The sequence below is a fragment of the Aedes albopictus genome, chromosome 2 (genome assembly GCF_035046485.1).
Source record: "Aedes albopictus strain Foshan chromosome 2, AalbF5, whole genome shotgun sequence".
In the NCBI taxonomy this organism is placed as follows: Eukaryota; Metazoa; Arthropoda; class Insecta; order Diptera; family Culicidae; genus Aedes; species Aedes albopictus.
The window spans coordinates 164472873-164489704 of NC_085137.1; the positions used below are offsets into that span (position 1 = coordinate 164472873).

Consider the following 16832-nt stretch of genomic DNA (forward strand, 5'->3'; position numbering starts at 1 on the left):
GAATGAGTCACTTCAACCGTTTCATACATTTTTCTAATCACTCGTTTCTTTAAAAAAAACTTTCCGCTCATCGTAGCACTCGGTAGTCTCCCACCCGGTCGCATTGCTTGTGCTTCACCCGGCAGAGCATTAGTGTCTCACTGGTGCGCGCTAGTCTCTCAATGGTGATGGGCGCCGATTAATTGGATTTAAGTGGTCGAATTTGTTATCCTCTTTCATAAAACATAATTATCATTCTATTGGCGTGCCCCACTATTGAAAAATACGGTTTAAATAGTGTTTTTAGCATGTTGAAGTATTTCAATGACTCATAAATGAAACGAAAATCCAAGTGTATCATTCCATGTTTCATACACATTTGTTTCTGTAGCAGCAGCGAACGAGTGTTTTGCTGGGTGAGAGATGAAGCATCACAGCAGTCCATTCGTATGGGAAACGATTTGCTACAGCTTTCGTACGTCATGTTTTCCTTTCGAAATTGCACGACCCTGGTACGAAGCTAGGATAGGATGTGACACCTGCAACTTCTCTGTCTAATTTCACAGCTTGCTGTCTTGTTTTTCCGCGTTGCTAAGATTATTCGTCCCCAAATTGGTCTCTTTTGGGCTGACTAGTTGTCGTATCCTATATTCCTATCCTAGGTACGAAGTAAATAGGTACTGCTGATTTGCATTGCTCTAGCAGCGAATGCCACAAGCCGCAGAGCAATATTGTTGGTAACGAGATGATAGTTTTCCAATGACAGGTTCAACAAAAGTTTTTTTTTTCCGTTGATCTGCGAATAGTAGCCCCATTAACGTCGGCATTCTGCAGTTCACGAGCCAGGTGCGCAAGACGTGTGGGTTGAATTAAAGTTCTCACATTCCAAGATTTGATTTTCCAATCGTTATCCGTAAATCGTTGCCTGGTCTGTTGCCGTTAAATCAATCCGTTTTCTCTAGTTTTGCATTTTTTTCTGGTAGGTGACGGTTTAAAACAGGCTTCCTTACCGGGCTGCTCTGCCTACATGGCGCTCAAGGGGCTACCACCTTGGGTACACACATCCCTATTGAGTATTCGGAACGTACCTACTCAAGCTGAAGTCGGAAATACAACAGTGCGCGGACTGCCCTACCTTCTAAGCACATAACTCTTATGTAGCGGTTTTTGTCATCGGCTGGTCTAGTGTCTTTTCATCAGTTAGTGCCTTTCGACCAGATGTCCATTCGACGAGTTGTCCGTTCGACTAAATGTCATATGTTTCCTACTCCATAATATGGGTTTCGACCAAATGTCCATTCGACCAAACGTCCGTTCGACCAAATGTACTTTCGACCAAATGTCATTCGACCAAACGTCATTCGACCAAATGTCATTCGACGAAATGTCATAGATTCATACACCGAAAGCACTTTGCATCTCCACAACCAGCACATGAAGATCTTTTACGATTTGTTTGTTAGTGGGATAGGATTGGAGACTTCGGAGTCACCTTTGGTCGGTGATGTGATCCATGGGTATGTATTATCAATGATGTTTCAAGAGTAGTTGCTTCATTTGAGAAGATTTTTTCCCAAATCGTAATGCTAGGAACCATCAACAGTCGTCAATGTTCTATTTTGAAATAATCGCTTACAAACTGATTCACATGAAAGAAGGAAATGAAACTAATACTTCAGCCTACACATGCCGTGACTGACTTTGCAGTATAGATAATGTTTATTCTTAAAACTATTGTATGAATTTTAACGTGGTTTTTTTAGCAATAATAATAGTACGGTGCGAGCGCAACTTATGACCAATAGACCGATTTACGATCTTTTTTCACAAATAAAAAGATTATTAGTTTTAAATTTTAGAAACAATATCGCGAAAAAACTATAGTAAATTTTAATATGCTCATGTGACGCTTCTTCTTGCATCTCTACATCCAGAGATTCCTCTTACTCCACTTGCTTGTATTGCTCCCGGAGGTTTTTTTTCGAGATTTACTGCTGGGATTGCATTACGAATTGCTTCCGGGATTCTTTCTGGGTGAACTCCTCAGTTATCTCCAGGGATTTTTGCAAGAACTTCACTGGAGATGTATCCAGAAGCTTCTGTAGGGATTTTTCTAATAATTTCATTACTCCGTACAGTTGCCCAGGCATTTATCTATGGATTCTTTCAGAAATTCTTCTTTGGATACTTTCGAGAATTCCGGCTGGAATTTCTTAGAAATCCTGACGTGGATGCATCCAGAGATTTTTTTCCGGGGATCTCTCAAGGCATTTATTAAAACAATACTATATGGGTGGTTCAGGTTATTTCTCCAGAATATATTCGAACAATTCATCCAGGAATTCCTTAGTGGATTTTTCCAGGATTCCTTTATAAATTACCTAATAGAGCAAGAGTATCATGTATGCAAGGATGGGAACACGCACTTGCAAAGAGTTACACTCACTTGCAGTTTTCTCAGCTCAGAAGCGTGCAATCAAAAAACGGTGTATGGACGACTTTTGCCTTGTGATTTTGTCTAAAAGTTTGCCGAATAAAGTAGGGGTCGCACACGCATACCGAATTCGTGAGTGAGCTGCGAAGGCAACTCTCCACGAGGTGAATGTAATTTACACTCACCATGTGGAGAGTCACTTTCACAGCTCTGTCACGACTTTGGGATTCATGAGCGGCCCCTACTCTATTCGACAATGTTTGAGACAAAACCACAAGGCAAAAGTCGTCCATACATCGTTTCTTGATTGCACACTTCTGAGCTGAGAAAATAGCAAATGAGTGTAATTCTTTGCAAGTGAGTGTTCCCATCCCTGCATGTATGGATTTAGTGGGGATTTGCTTTATTCGTTATTTGTCCATTCAAATTTTACAGCTCCTTTGACTGTAGAGACTAGGATACAATGTGAGCGGAGAAAATTTGCATTGCTGTATTGTATCTGTACAGAGTCTGTGTATCACTACTCAATTTATTAAATAACATTTGGCACTGATCGCTACGATGTTGCTCCTCTTTTACTTCGTTGACGGTAGAACGAAGAGCTTTTTGGTGGCGCGTCTGGAAATTGAGACCATAACCATACAAAGGGAATATGTGTGATCGTTGGGACCACGATGCTGTGCCATCCCGAGGGTTCCTTTTGCGATTCTTCCAGGATTTCCTCTTTCTATTATTACAGAAATATCTGTTGGTATCGCTTCAGGTATTTCTTTAGTGATTTCTTCCGAAATTCTACCACAGATTCTACGAAAAGCTCTTTCTGGGATTCCTCCAGGAATTCCCCTATGACTTTTTCAGAAATTTCTCCTTGGATTTCTCCAGAAATTAAATCTGTGGATGCCTCTAGGTTTTTTTTTTTCGAAGATTGCGATTGGGATTTATGTAGGAATTACTTAGGGTATTTATCCGAGAACTCTTCTAAAGGTACCTATCACTCGCTGTTACTATGTTTGATGACCTCAGAACCATTTTTATGAGTAAAGAATTGATCATTCTTCGGGATATCATTCTTCTAAAAGTTGCTAGTATGTATTCATCTAGAAATTCCTCCATTGTTTTATGACATCAGTAGTTTCTTCAATAAGATTTCTTCTATAAGTATCTCCAGAAGTTCCTTCAGTAATTCCTCTATGACTTCATAAAATCAAACTCCAGAAGTAAGTTCGTCTGATTTTTTTCGGAAATGTGTTTTTTGTTTCACATGCATTTCCTCTTTAGTTTTCTTTTTTAATCATCACAAGAGAAGTTTCTTCATGGATTCCTTCAGGAAGTGTTCTTATTTGTATTCCTATAGGTAGAAGTCCTTCAGAGATTCGTCCAAAGATTTGTCAGAAAAGTTTCTTCAGGAATTCCTACAGGAGAAGTTCCATGACAGATTTCTTCACGAGGAGTTCCTCAATAAATTCTTTCTAGATTCCTACTGGAGATACATCTCGGATTTCTCCAGGATTTCTTTCAGGGTTTCTGGAAGAATTTAATAGCGATTCGTTCTGAAGTTCCACCAAGGAACTTTTACAGGATTTCTTCCAAGAACTCTTTCAAATTATACTTCCAAGTTTCTTTCCTTGCAGATGTGTCAAAACTGAAATGTTCTCTCCCTGGGTTGAACATCTCTGTAATGTTTTCGTTTTCTCGCAGAAAAATAGCAAGAAATTTCTGTTTAATGCAGACGTGGGATTACATCAAAAATTGGTTAACACCCTAGCTAAATGTCCTAGAGTGCCAAACAGCATAATCACTAAAAATTGATAACATTTTTTTTTCTTCATTGCAGATCGCATCGAACCCGCCCATCTCGACACCGCACTATCCGGCGGAAAGCTCCGGCCTCCGGCAGGGTGGTGTTCGTGCACCGTTGTTGGCCGGACGGAATCCACGGACTCACACACAGCTACCCGAGTCGCTGGAGGAATCGACCACACGAAGACCACCATCAGCAAAAGTGACAGCTCGCTCCCCTTGTGCGGTGTCGGTGTGTCGTCGTGATCTCCGTCATCATCGTCGCGGTGCGGACAAGAAGACCAAGACACTACCTACTCCAATCCAGCCAGCCATCCAGCAGTAGAGTCGAGTCAACCAGCCCATCAGCAGTAGGTAGGAGAGTGTTGTACGTACGTACGGTGAATGCGCGAGTGATGTTGTAAGCATTTTTTTCTTGCCTTACCTATATTTTGTGTGACACGGAGGTGGAAATTGTGCAAAAGGGAAATCGAAGCTGATTATCGTTGTTGGGGAGAAAAGTTTGCCCGAGTGAAAATCGGCCTGCAGTTTAGGTTTTAGCACCGTGGATATCTGGTGGTGTGGTTGTGGAGCAGAGGAAGATTCAAACAAGGAGTTTCGTAGGCGAAAGGAATAGCCAAATCCTTGGGGTTTCAGAAAAAGAAGGCGTAAAAGCCAGTCAGTGCTGGAAGAGAGTGTGTGTACCTATAAGTCAGTGTACACGAATGGGGCGGCTGCTGCTGATGCAGTTTGTGCAATCAAAATAAATTTGTGTGCTTTTTGCAAAGGAAATAAGGGGTGCCCCGTTGTGCAAACGAGTGTGTCAGTCGCGGAATCAAGGGAGGGGCGAAGGTAATAAAATAAGTGCAATCCCTTGTGCTACTGAGAAGCAGTGAATTCTCTGGATTTGGTAGAGGAAATCAACCTCCGGGAGGGAAGTTTTAAAGAGGCTGTGAGGGGCGGAACGCGGCAATCATCGGACCTTGCGGCAGCCTGCTAGCTGATATCATTCCTCTTCAAGGTGGACGACATCGGTCTGCGTCGTCGTGTGATTCTCCGTCATCCTACTGAAAGTCAATCATCGACACGACGCGGACAAGAGCGAGAATAACATTCAAGTGAGTAATGAATCCAGCGACAATAATAATAATAATAAGTTCCCCACTGAAGTTGGTAGATGGGTGTTGGGTGTGGGTCGACGGGAAGGGGAGCGATGACAGGGTATGCTGAAGACTAATTTAGAATTCTGGAAGCGAGCGACATCCTTGCGGGTGTTGCTGCTTTGCTAAGGCGTGTGTTGGTTCGACCGGGCCACTATGAGTTGGCTTTGTGTATTTTCGGGCACACGCATGGGTCGGAGAGCCCGGAAGTTCGTTTATTCTTGTCGACGTTGTCGTTGTTGTTCTGATGCGATAATGGTGACAGACATTTGATTGAAATTCAATTAGACTGTCGATTTGGTGAAGTATAATGTCATCAAACTTCGAAATAAATAACACATTGTTGTTTTATCTTGCCTCATAACTGACAGTGAGACCAAAATTTGTGGGAGGGGGCTTGGCCTCGGAACTTCCTCCACAGGGCTTCCACAAAATAATAAATGTAAAACATGAAAAAAGTACTAGAAACATCTCTTGATTTATTTTTTTTTTTGTGTACGTATCACAGAAACTTTAATTTACTGTCTGCTGTGCTATGTGATATCACATAAAGAGCTGTAGTTTTCTTTCTTTTTATTTGAACTAATCTATTTATACAAAATATTGGAAAATCCTGAAAGAAATCAGGAATTCCAAAAATATTCATGAATGACTTCATCACGGGATCCAATACTTTGTAGAATGAATTGCCCAATAATCCTGCTGAATATTGTTGTTTACTTGTCCCCAAATTTCTGGAGATATTCTGTAGAATTTTACACGAACTTCGTAGCAGAATTATATAAATTCCTAATACAATTTAAATTTCGGTATGAATTTCTTTACGGAAATATGCTTGAGTTTTGGGAGATTTTCTTTCTGATCAGGATGTAATTTACGAGAAGAAACTCCTTTGGCAGAATCCTCCAGAAATTCCATCTGGGGATTGCTCAAGGAATTTCTTCTTTGAGATGCCTGCAGAAATTTCATCTGGCATTTCTCAAGAAATTTTTATTTATTTCATAAGATTTCTTTCAGGGGCTACATCCAGGAATCTAAAAATTCTTAGGATCTAGGGATTTCTTCAGGGATTCCTGGAGGATTCCTAGAAAGAAAAACTCCCAGAGAATTCAAGAACAAACTCTGAAAAGATTCCCATAAGGAAATCAAATAACTTCTTAAAAGTACTCATGGAAGGTTTCCAGCAGAAACTACCAAAAGATTTCTAGTAAGGACTCTTAGAGGAAACCCAGAAGGAACGCCTGGAAGAGTTCTTAAACAATACTTGGAAAATTCCCATACGGAATATCTGGAGGATTCCAAGAAACTACTCTTGGAAGATTCCCAAACTGAGCTTCTATTTTATTCCAGAAAAAAATAGGAAGATTTTCAGTAAGAGGGCACCCAGAAGAAACTTCAGCATTCTTTTCTGAAGGAACTCCTTTAGGAACTCCTGGCGGATTCCTTATAAAGAAACCTCCTGGGACCTAGGAATTCTACGGATCAAGGGATTTCTTCAAGAATCCCTGTAGGATTTCCAAGAGAAACTCTAAGAGGATGCCAAGAAGAATCTCTGAAAAGATTACCAGTTGAAACTCAAAAGAGGTTCCCAAAAAGTACTCATGGAAGGAACTGCTGGAGGATTCCTAGAACAAAACCCTAGAAAATTCCAATATGGGACTCCTGGAGGATTCACAGAAAGAACTCTTGGAAGATTTCTAAAATGAACTTCTGTTTGATTCCAGAAATAAAAACTTTAGGAAGATTTCCAGAAAGAGATAAAACTTCAGGATGATTTTCTGAAGAAACTCATTAAGGATTTCTAGAAGAAACTCCTGGAGAATTCCTTCCGAAGCAACTTCCCCAGGAGCATTCTTAGTGGAACTCCTGAAGGAATCCTCTGGTAATTTCTGGTACAATTTAAAACAAGAATCTACGCCGGGGCCCGTGGCGTAGTTGGTTACACGTTCGCTTCATATGCGGATGGTCATGGGTTTGATTCCCAGCCCCGGCACTTGCAATTTTTCGTCAGTTGCTTTTCCCCCGAGAGCAACTGACACTGACCCTTTTCTGAGCCCCATGGCTCAAACGGACCCGGATACCTGGATATCGGCGAACTGCTACTCATAATGGACCCCCAATCGGACTGGAAAGGAACAACGGCCATCCATCACCATCCTTGCGCTCATCATTCTACTAGATATAAAGTAGAAAAAGTGAAAGCAGCAGAAAGGCAACCAGTTCGATAAAGTAGAATAGAATCTAGGCGCTGTACAAAATGTAACTGCAGCTGTCAATTGAAATTACTCACGTAGTGCCCCCGTGGACAATAGAGCTGCACATTAGGTTAAGTGATTAAGAATAAAAAAAAAAACAAGAATCTGGGTTTATCCCAGAAAGGACACTTGAAAAAAAACAGAAGAAATTCTTAAAGATATTCTAGATGTCAGAAACTTTTAGGTAACTTATGCTTCTCATCAAATTGCAAGAGACGAACCAAGTGGACGAAATTGCCTAGATGAATCCATACGAACAAAAGTTGCTACAGAACAGCTTACGAAGCTAACGCTTGTGGGAAGTTGCTTTATCAAACTCTTATGGGACATCTGGGTTAATCCGATAAGGAACTCCAAAGGAAATCTCAGAGGCCAGACATTCTAGAAAAATTCTTATGGAATTCCAAGAGATAATCAAGCGTAATGGTACGAGATAGCCTAAAGGAATTCCAGAAGGCACATCTTGTGAAATCCTTGAAGTTTTTGAGAAGTTCCAACTTATTGCAAAAAAAGGTCATGATATTTTCTAATGTATTCCCTAAGAGCAAGTTTACCGGGGGCTACTATCTGGGCGAGTAAAATGATTGCCCACAGAGTTGTCATTTTAGTTTAGTTACTCATTTCCACACCGGTCGCTACTATATTTAGTTACCGGATTGCGTACCGGTCGTTGCCAAATTTTGTTGCGGAATAAACAAAATATTTTGGAAACCTATTTTGGAAGAATTCCTTCTGGGATTCCCCAAGAATTTCCTCTTAGATTCTAGCATGAATTCTTACTAGGATTTCTCCAGGAATTTCAGATTTCCCCAGGAATTCCTTTCGGGATTTCACCTAGAATTTCTACTGGGATTTCTTTTCGGGATCCCTCCAGGAATTCCTACAGGGATTCCTCCAAGAGTTCCTCCGGGGATTCATTCAGGAATTTCTCCGGGGATTCTGCCAAAAATTTCTTCGGGGAATCCTCACGAAATTCTTCCGGGGATTCCACCAGGAATTCCTCGATGATTCCTTCAGGAATTTCTCCGAAGATCCTCCGGGGATTCCCCCAGGAATTCTTCCGGGGATTTCTCCAGGAATTCCTCCGTGGGTTCCTTCGGGGATTCCCCCAGGAATTCTTCCGGGGATTCCCCCAGGAATTCCTCCGGGAATTCCTTCGAGGATTCCTCCGGGAATTTTCCGAGGATTCCTCCAGGAATTCCTCCGGGAATTCCTCCGAGGATTCCTCCGGGAATTCCTCCGAGGATTCCTCCGGAAATTCCTCCGAGTAATTCCTCCGATGATTCCTCCGAGTAATCCCTCCGGGAATTCCTCCAGGAATTCCTCCGAGAATTCCTCCGAGAATTCCTCCGAGGATTCCTGCAGGAATTTCTGCGAGGATTCCTCAGGGAATTCCTCCGAGGATTCCTCCGGGAATTCCTCCGGGAATTCCTCCAGGAATTCCTCCGAGGATTCCTCAGAGTAATTCCTCCGATGATTCCTCCGAGGAATCCCTTCAGGAATTCCTCCAGGAATTCCTCCGGGAATTCCCCCGGGAATTCCTCCGAGATTTCCTCCAGGAATTTCTCCGAGGATTCCTCAGGGAATTCCTCCGAGGGTTCCTCCGGGAATTCCTCCGGGGGTTCATCCAAGAATTTATTCGGATGTTCCTTCAGGAATTCTTCCGTGGGATTTCTCCAGGAATTCCTCCGGGGATTCCTTCTGGCTATTCCCCGAGGATCGCTCCAGTGAATCCTCAGGGAAATTCCATGGGAATTCACCTGAGGAATCTCCGGATGAATTTCTAGAATTTCCTTCGAAGGAATTCTAGGAGGAATATCCAGAGAAATTTTATATGAAATTCCCGGAGGAACTACCGGATTAATCCCCGGATAATATAAATTGTTGAGCAATCCTGGAGGATTTCCTGCAATAATCCCCGTAGGAATAACCGGAGGAATTGCTGGAGAAATTTCCGGAGGAATTCTTGTACGAACTTTTGCAAGAATGCCAGAAGAAATAAAGCATTCCTGGAGGAATTCGTGGAAGAATTCCTGGAAAAATTCGCGGAGGAATCCCTGGAGGAATCCTCGGAGGAATTCCTAGAGGAATCCTATGACAACTTTCTGGAGGATTTTCCCAGCATTTCAACGCTGCGACGGGTACTCCTGGACATTTTCGCTTGTTTTCGCAGATTTTCTCTAACTGCAAGTGTTTACAAAATTTATTGCTTGCCAGCGCTGCGTTTTGTTCGAAACAAACAAATAAAAACAACACAGCACTTTTGACATATATGAAATAGCAATCGTTTCCCGCGCAACTATCGGACGGCTAAATTTGTGCGCTCGATGTTTCCCGAAAGCCTTGCTGCTATTTTACTAGCCCGGTTAGTAGCCCTCGATAAGGTATAGCGCTATGATACTGCGCTATGTACTTTAGTTTAGTCGCGCACCGGTAAAGGTGCTCTAAGGCCTAAGAAACTCCTATTCTGTGGATTCTGGATTCTGTGAAGGAATACCTGATCCAGACGATACTCGCGGAGAAACACAACAGCGCTTAAGGAGAAACATCACAGAGTACAAATATGGTTGCCACAATGGCCGACTTGGACCCTTATTCACGTTTTAGCATCAATCTTAAAAATTCGTAAACAAATGCGCTCGATTTGGAAAAGCTGCCTCTTTTTGCAAGTGAGCAAAACCAGGATAAACAAGTGGAGCTTGGTTCGATGTTTCGTTCGTCAGATTTGTGCCTCTAAAATTTGTATGCTACATGGCAATGGGATTTCTTGATGTTTCACCTTAACATTGTTTAAAATGAGATTTTCGTTGTTATTTAATTTACTTTTTATAACATTATCATTATGCAAAAAACCCTCAGAAGGAAAAATTATCGGATCTCGGGTCAAATTTTATCGAATGTTGGACCACTGTTGGGTCTGTATTTGGTTTGGTGAACAAAATAAAATCATTAATCATTAATCATTAATCACGAACAAAGCTTGAACCGTTCAACAATTAGCGAGAAGCGTCCAACATTATGATTAACTAGCCTAAGAAATCGTTTAACATTTGGGTCACAGACTTCCCATACAAATGTTCTTGTTTCTCTTAAATGGGAATGCAAATTCAATGGAAAGTAAAGGAAATGAGCCTCGATCCACGTGCACTTGATATTTTTCAACTATAGTGGAATTATGCATCAAAAAAGAAAAGGAAACGAAAATTTCTGTACTAACCGTTCTACAATTGACGATTTACCCTAGCTATTGATTTCTACAATACCCGTTGAGGAACCCTGGTCTGCCGTCGAGAACATAAACAAAACTCCATAAGTTCCAGCAGCTGCTAGATCGAAGAAGATTACCTCCTATATAAAAAAGTTAAGTTTCCCTAAAAGTCTTCACGAAATCCCGTTGTTTTCGGAAGCGTATGTGATCTACATGATGTTTGGCATTAAAAATGCCTCACAGGAGTAAATTTAATTGTAAAACAAAGGTTTCCTTAGGGTCGACCTGCTGCACAAAACATTTTTTTTACATTCGTTTCTAACATAACCTGTCAGAAATTTATAAAATATGCACGTTTGTTTCAAACATGAATTAGGTTTATTTTTGTGGCCTGAACAAAATAACAATTTGTTTGAATTTATATTCAATATCTTCGATATTCACATCCAAGAATACACACATTTACACATAGCGGGATACACTTTCGACAACTACTCATTGGAGGATGACCTAATGCGCTTTTCAATCCTTTTCATTTATATATTTTTGTGAGTGATGTATGTGCGAATATTTTATGTACTGGCTGCTACTGGTTCATCTTTTCAGAAGTTCATCGAAAAAAGACATATTGCATAATTATTCTAATTTTCAGCTGGCTAACAATTAATGAACGTGGACGCCGAGGTGAGGTCGGGACCGATCGATAGTCTGGTTTATTATCAGATTACTTTTCATGCATGTGTTAAATTTTCTCAACTTGTAATCATTACACCTTTTATTTCTCTATTTATTTTGGTCTCTAACAATCTTTGATGAATTTGATAAGGTATGGAAACATTTGTAATATTACTTAAAAGTTTGTGCAGGGTGTTATAATTCCGACTAAATTTTGAAGCTCGATGTTCCCACTTTTATTTATTTCTCGCCTATTTTATAAAACAGTATTTCAGGACAGTCTCGAAAGGAGCCCAAAATTTGTCAGTTATAATATTTTTTTTATTTAGATTGGCAATTCTATACGCTATTTTTCAGGCGAAGATAAACGATTATCATAGGTGGCGTAATTATTAATTATTTTCACTATATTGATTGCCTAATTTGTATTTCATGTTTGCAAAATTAATCCTGAAAGATCCTAAAAGATCAGAATAACTATCAGTAAAAGATTATATTTGAGTTATGGCATTATTTTTATTGAAGTTTATTAGTTGTTTTAAGGCTGTTATGTAGAGATATCACCGATTTTTCTAGCATTTTAGCAATAACGAGGGCTTTCCCAGATTCCTGAATTCCCCAGATGTCGTTAGCCTACGGTTAGCAATGGATGTTAGTTATTATTGCACCAAAGTTTTGCTGAAATGTGCTATCGCTAACATAATTGAGGTTCATATTAATTATAGAAGTATGTATTGTTTTCTTCGACATTGTACTAGGTTTCACTATAGACAATATTTACCATACATTTTGTTTCTGCATGATTTTTTTTACGTACATTTCATTTCATTTTCAGTTGATTATTTTTTTATTATTACTATTCACATTATATAACGTACTCTATTTTAATTACATTTCATTACCATTTTTATTAGAAAACATAAAAACTAGAGATTTTTCAGGAGTATCCGGGTATTATTGAAATTAAAGCTGTACGACGGAGTGAGTTGCCATCCAGAATGAGGTGAGAAAATAATATTACATCCTTCTAAATGAGTTCTTCTGCCCCAACAGATGCGATAGAGAATGGATTGGACGCATCCTCTTATGACAAAACAAAGAAAGGTTGTAATTTTATATTTTTCTTATACGTCCCCAATGTCGAACCATACTACTGCTTGTACAATACTTCTAAGTCGATCGTACTCGTCCCCGAGTAATATTAAAAAGACACTACACACCATCTTCAGCCAGAGGCTTACAGACTGAATATTACTTACGTTAGACAACGGACAACGAATGCGTCAACCAGTGGCCCAATGAAGAATTTCACGCTCGACGAAAAGTTTTCTCCGATTGGAGTGGGAATCGAACCCACACTCCATGGCTTACAATACACTAAAACGGCTGGCGCCGCCAAACGCACGGCCACGAAGCCCACAATTAGATATTAATATATTCATTATAATCATCATAATCACTCACCTTATTTCCTGTTTGTATATTTTATTATATTTCATTATACAATATGTCGCAACATTATATTCCATTATAAATAATTTATCATCAATTATGCTAATGTTCAACCTTTCTATCTAGATCGTAGAATGACTCGTCAGCGAATAATAATCATTCAAATAATCTTCAAATTGATGCCTTATGTTATGGTAATACATTACATTTCACAAATATTTTATACTGATTTATTATATTTAAGCATCTAACTTTTATTAGCCACCCAGTAGAAAAATTCCACGATTTGTGCAGATTGCTATTCGTCCTGTTAAATCATACATCTGGGAGGATTCAGACACCATGTCCGGACACACATACACACAAACACACATTTGGACCCTCATTCAGGGATAGACTAGACAGAAGACTAATATTATTATGTTTATTTATAACCTTTGCCATGTACTAAACATAATACAACATAAAGTACATTCCATTAAATTATGTTCCTTTTTTAACTATATATTATATTGCGTTGACATTTTATTGCTATAATTATTCTCTACCCTACCATCTAGGTCGTGAAAGGATTCGCCAGCGAATAATACTTATTCAAATTATCTTCGCTAAATTAAATTTAAATTAATAAATTTCATTATTCCATTATATTGATTATATCATATTTAAATATAATATTTTATTATAATAAATTGTACCATTGCTTATACAACCATATGGGATTGGGAGGGTGCATCAGGGCATCATTGAAGTTGTAACTGTACGACGGAGTGGATTGCCAGCCGGAGTGTGGTGAGAAGTAACTATAACATCCTTGTAGATGGGTTCTTCTATCCCAACAGTTGCAATGGATTTGACGCGCCCTTCTTATAACAAACCATCCCGTAGAAAGCTTGACAAGTAATGTGAATTTCATTATTCACCTTGTTGGATCATACTGTTGGAAGGAGATTCTCTAAAACCCGCGGATTTCGCGTAAGTGTCTCTACTTACGGGTCCGCCACACCCCCTTTTGGCCCTTCATACAGCGGTATGTTGAATTCAAAGTGGTAATGAAATTTTATCTTTACTGTTAAGTGGAACTGCATGCAGAGCAAGACTCAAGCTAGGATGGTGGCTACCTACATACATACATACATTTATATTCAATATCTTCGATTTTACCATATTTTTTAGCTGAGATGCAGGGGTCGCCACCTCAAAAAGGTTGGGAACCCCTGCTCTAAAATAATTAAGGCTATTTTGTGTTTGAAAGCCGTAAAATACCCGTACTAAAGATTTCACAATCCACCCAGTTTTTGACTTTTCCAACGTTTCACAATTCACTCGTCATGCCCTTCTCATCCCGCCCGATTTGATTTGAATGATGCTGAAACACAAAGACACCCCACTCCCTTTTCCGGGGGCGAAGGGCAGTCAGTCCCGGCAGAGTCCTGAGAAATCGATATTTTCTTCCTGCCGTGTGTCGTCGCTTGACTGGCCGCCGTCGTCATCGTCGTCTGCTCCGATCCAACCGACCGACCGGCATCATTTTCATTCCACCCAAAAAACAAACGGGTGAAAGTCGGAAAAATACCAACCAAAGTAAAAGAGATAGCCGGTTGTTGGGGTGGGACTGGGATGAAGTAATAGCCTACGGAAAGGTTGTCTCGTTGTATAGCAGACGACTGTGCATGCAATATGGATGTATGAGCCAAGAAGCGAAAAAGTTGCATGCCATGCTGGATCCATGGGCTTACTACTTATCAGTTCATTCTATTGGTTCGATATCATCGCCGTCGTGAAACGCGATGTTCCTCATTTAGCAAGTCAAGCACATGGAATATGGAAGAGAGCTTCCACCATTCACCATTGTCTCCTCAGAAGCGAGGAAGCACATTGTCATATGGATGGGTTGGTTGATGATTGTGGCGCGCGTATTATTCATTGAAAAGGGGTGGAATGGATAATTGTCTTACAACTCTCCCCATCTCCGCCGCCAATAGCACACACTGGTAATTCGAGTCGACCTCCTTTCACGGACCATCCGTGTTCAGAACACTACCTAGTTGTCTGTCGGATCGAAACTCAGCAGAACCCCACCCACCATATAGGTGGCAAACGAGACTGGATTGTAGACTGTATCAGAAAACAATCGTGTGATTCGTAGCTGTCATAATATTTGTTATTTGCCATACATTTTGTAATTGGACTGACGTGCTACGAACTATGTTCTATGAGGTTTTGGATCTAACATCGGACAAAGCCAAATTGTGCCCTTTATTTGCTCTTTCTTTCTGGACCAGTCTACAATATGGATGCAATCCATCCCCCAGGGAAATCCGAGCAACCAGCACCACCGCTTCCGTCACCGCCACCCAGTTCTCCCAAAACGAAATGGAATTTTAAATTAAGCTAATGCGCTTGTTGATAGTAGCAGCCTGTTGTGTTCCGCCGCAGTGTTCAAATATCAACACACGACGACGAAGGATTACCCATACCAACACCACACCACACCGCTATCTATGTGTCAACTATAGATAGAGGGAGATAATGTTTGCTAATCTTATCAGCGATTGCAACTGGGCGGCGGTCGGTACTCGGTAGTTGTCTGCCTTAAGCCTAACTTTTTCCCCCTATTTTGCTGAATGCCATTCGGGTCGACTTTTTCGCAACAATGTCCCGTCTCTAACGATCGGGTGTCTAATGATGATGTACCTACTACACTTCCATTACGCTCCCTCTCTATGCTGTGTGAATCGTACTCTACGTATAGTAGCACGGTGTGACCCCCCCCCCCCATAGAAAAACGGTCCAATAACGGGCGGAAATCAGTGAAATTGTAGCTTGTAATAGAGGTCAGTCGAGATGGGTAATAAAAAAGGCAGTGACCAATGCGCAATGGTCAGTTGGTGAAGTCGTTTTTCGTGATGGGCACCTACGAAGAAGGTCGGTGGAAAGTATGTTCGTGGTAAATATGGGTCCCACAAATGGCCACGACGAAATTGTACACTAATGGTTATGGGTGGGAATTAGGCATTGCCATTACAATGTACGAGGTAGGTTTCACTTGGCCAGGCTTTCGTTATTTATGATTGTCAATGTTCTGAATTATTTGAGAATTTCATAAATAAATGAATACATGTGTGTATATAATGTAACCAAAACACTAACTATTCACTTTTGAAATTCTAAACCGTTTTAGGATTTGACTTTTTGAGATCATCTTGGTTTTCCGTATAGTGTAACGAGCTCATGGTTCATCATTGGTCGAATACTCTTAAGTGCCTGCAAGTCCTCCTCAAGCATGGTTCGAGCAAGCTTGACAGAAACTCAGGTGGCGATTTTGATTTTCTGAGGAAAAAAACAAAACTCAGAAATCACAACGCAAATCCTCAACAGCACCGAATGCGATTTTCCAAACCGATACTGTTGTACCCTGCCTTAAAGCCGAGTAACACTGAACGCTGAACATTGGCAGGTTAATGGTGCCAGTGGCTGAACATAACAACGACTGTATATTGGTATGAACTATGGCTTATTTAACCCTTTCAATCAACAATACATAAATACTATACTGAATACTAAATTAAATAGAATATTGCTACACAGATGAACCAGCTTTAGAACGAACACAAACACACAGACAAACAGACGTAACACTTCGAACATGTTTCGATTCAAATCATAGTCACGGAAGCATATTCGTTCAATACTTAAAGGGCTGAGTTTGGCCAACCATAAATTAGATGGCGGTAGTGGGCATCGAAATTCAAATAACTTGTGACCTGTGAATAACCTTTAATCAAACAACGTTCTTGATGATTGATAAGTACTGCTACAATTTTCGTGGATATGCATACAATTGTGTGTGGTGTAAGGTAGTAAACGACTATAAATCAGGAGGTTTT

The 16832-nt window shown here is 40.4% G+C and overlaps 1 protein-coding gene across 1 annotated transcript in view; it reads left to right on the forward strand.

The window, feature by feature from the left end:
• Positions 1-16832, forward strand: part of LOC109398704 (actin-binding protein WASF3) — a 110973-nt gene that overhangs the window by 20455 nt on the left and 73686 nt on the right. Inside the window, exon 2 of the mRNA XM_019671086.3 lies at positions 4248-5310. The gene's annotated coding sequence lies outside the window, so the exon portion shown is untranslated. The remainder of the gene's footprint in view (positions 1-4247; positions 5311-16832) is intronic.